Source organism: Stegastes partitus, unplaced genomic scaffold (genome assembly GCF_000690725.1).
Source record: "Stegastes partitus isolate 25-593 unplaced genomic scaffold, Stegastes_partitus-1.0.2 Scaffold2366, whole genome shotgun sequence".
NCBI lineage: Eukaryota > Metazoa > Chordata > Actinopteri > Pomacentridae > Stegastes > Stegastes partitus.
This window is the reverse complement of record NW_007580097.1, coordinates 53,337-56,536: the sequence shown is the minus strand read 5'-3', so window position 1 is coordinate 56,536 and position 3,200 is coordinate 53,337.

Genomic DNA, 3,200 nt, shown 5'->3' with positions numbered 1-3,200 from the left:
CTGGACAAATTAGCGCACTTTGCTGATGAGCAGTGGGCCAGAATCCAAATACCTGTCAACAGGTGGAAAAGTCTGATTGAGAGTTACAGAAAACACTTGATTGCAGTGATTGGCTCAAAGGGTTGTTCAACAAAATATTAGTTTAGGGGTCCCATCATGCTTGTTTTTTTTTTTTTTCAAATGTATTAAAAAAAAAAATTCTGTTGAACCACAGTTCAAAAGTAATGTCATGATTTTCATGATTTATTTATTTATTTTTTATTATTACTTTTGTCAATTTCAACATGTTTCACAGTTTTTTTCCTTCTTTAATGGGAGGGTATGAATACATTTGAGGACAACTGTAGACTTTAACTTGCTGACAGATGAACTGGTAAAGAACACAGCTGCAGCCCTAAATCTGCGCCCTTATTGTGTGTATGCTGTTCAACTGGTTAATGTAAATGCAGCCGAATATCTTCGTTGTAATATTTGTGTTTTTTTGCGAGCCACATTTCTCTTTCTGTAAATTGGTTCATAGCTTGTTTGTCAGCGTGGGTGTCAGGAGCAGCACAGGCCTCCAGGGACCATTAGGAGGACCGTTGCTGGACCACTGTTGGTACTGTTGCACACGCAGGCTATTTTTACAGGATAGGACCCAGGTGCTCGGTAAATACAGTTCTGTACTGTGAGACAGCCTAATGAAACATGACAAACACGTGGGAATCCACCAGAAGCATGAATGTGACCCAGTTTGTTGGACAAAGGCAAGGCTATGAGGAGTAAAAACCAGCAGAAACAGGTGGAATATATTCATGCTTTGCTTTTAATCACTTCATAGAAAAATTATTTCAGATTTATTTTTTAACACAATATACAATATAATACCATACATTGTGTGAAACATTTAATAACCCACCTGCAACAACTGGGAGACTTGAACATATTATTGACAATAAAAAAAAACCCATCTCTCATGCAGATAGTGCTAAATCTGGCTAACCATTTGGACACAACTAGGACCAAAAAAAAAAAAAAGAAAAAAGAAAAGCTTGAACATAGATAAACAATGTTAATACTGACAAATTTGAATTTCAAAACTGCTAACAAGTTTGGTCAGAAAGAGTTCACACATTAGCACAATCAGTTATATAAGATCATGTTTTGTTGTTAATTCAGAACAATTCACGTCAGTGCTGGGCGTATTGTAGCATGCTACCAATACCGTCCCCACGTTATCTACTTTTACATGAAGTGCGTTAAGTGTAAAAGGAGACAATCCCTTTGTGTTTGTCAGCCGAACCTGTATCTGGCCTCGTATATCAGCAATCTCCATTCAAATGCTGGATGGAGAAGCTTAGGTTGTGACAAGCCGCTGAGAGAAAATAAGCTATTTGTGTACTTTGAAACCAAGCATTGACAATGCTTCGGTGTTCCTTAGCTAGCTTGTATGTATCCTATATCCAAGCCTATGCAGTTTAACATGTCCTCTATGTCGCCTCTGGGTTACCAAACTGCTGATGTCAGATGGAAACCTTGCACCTTTAAAAAAAAAACTCAGTTGGTCCAAAGTTGTTCCTCTTTTAGAAAAAAATATCAAAGAAAAAAAACCAAACAAAACAGGACACTCAAAGTCCACTGTAGAATTCAGGATAATATTTAAGAAATATAATTAGGATGAAATTGAACACAGAAAAACTAATTGACAAAATTTTAATTGAATGTTAACACAAAATGATCAAAAGCTTCTTGTTCATTTTATCTGTGACATGATATTAATAGATGACTTAAATTTTCATCTAAAATTGAGAAAAACAAAAAACAGTTTTGGAGTTGCAAGGTTTTCATATGACAACAACAACATGTCTCTTTAGCTGCTGCTCTGCTGGGCACTCAAACATTGTGCGAATATATACTTAGATATATTTATATATATTTATATATATATAAAAACCATATATAATACATATATAAAAAGACTCTAATCCAGAGTCTTCTACACGTTAGACACCACCACTTCCAGGTAATGCAAGTGCATATAAATTAAAATAGATTTTACACTGAACCAGTATTTCTTAGGGGTGCAACGGTACACAAAGTTCAGTATGAACCTCAGTTTTGGAGTCCCAGTTCGATACAGCAGAGAAAATTGATTTTAGTTTCATATTTTCTCATCATTCTAAAAAATACGCTGAACTGGCCAAATGCTGCAGACTGTCAGTAAGAACAGACTTTGATTTGTTTACTCTTAAGTACAAAACTAACTTAAAAAAAAAAAAGTTCATTAGGTCAATAGCCGTTTATAATGAACTTAAATTAACTATTGCAGTTTCAGATTGCACACAAAAAAGCCATTTTGCTCTTAAACTGTAATTGTCAGCGTGAACAGAGACGTCAGATTGAAATTCAGACTTAATGGGTAGTGTGAGTTAACATGTTTAATAATTAGCACAGTGTCTACTCAGCTTATGAAGCAAACTGTGCACCGCCAAAATGCTCCCGGTAGAGCTCACGCTGGAGATTTTGTGTTCCAGGAGCGTATGTATGTTGACATACTTTAAATAGATTTCTGACAGTAATTTTTTTTGGCTTATTGAGAATACCGAACCAAGGAAATTCATACTGAACTTAATGTCACGTACCGAACTGTTCGGAACGCATACACGTACTGTTACACCCCTTGTATTTCTTATTTACAAACTTAAAGTATAGAATAAATACACACTGTTATAAACAGCAAAAAGGACCAACTTGAGCTCCTAGCGACAAACAGTAGAGACAAAGGTGTGGAGTGATGGGGGGTAAGGCCTGATGACAGAGTCAGCTCATCTAGACACATACATACATACGTATAGAAACGCGCACGCATACAAAACATACATACACACAGCACACAAACGATTGCCACTTAAGCATGCTTTTGTGAAATTAGATGAAGTACCTTTGAGTATCAGTAAACCTACATGAAAATGCAGAGTCGGGATAATGGATGCAACTAGGACATTCAGAAAGTTCAGTCGTGAAAGCCACAGGAGCAGAAATGTGAGGCCTGCAAACCATTTTCAGACCATCATCCCAAATGTAGTTGTGAAGAAACAAAAAGAGGCTTTTTTTTTTTTTTTTTGGGTTTGTGTTAAAAACCGGAACACCCAATTATTATTATTATTTTTCTTTTTCTTCCCAAAAGCGCACAGTCTTGACATGCTGAATCCTGCAGTTCT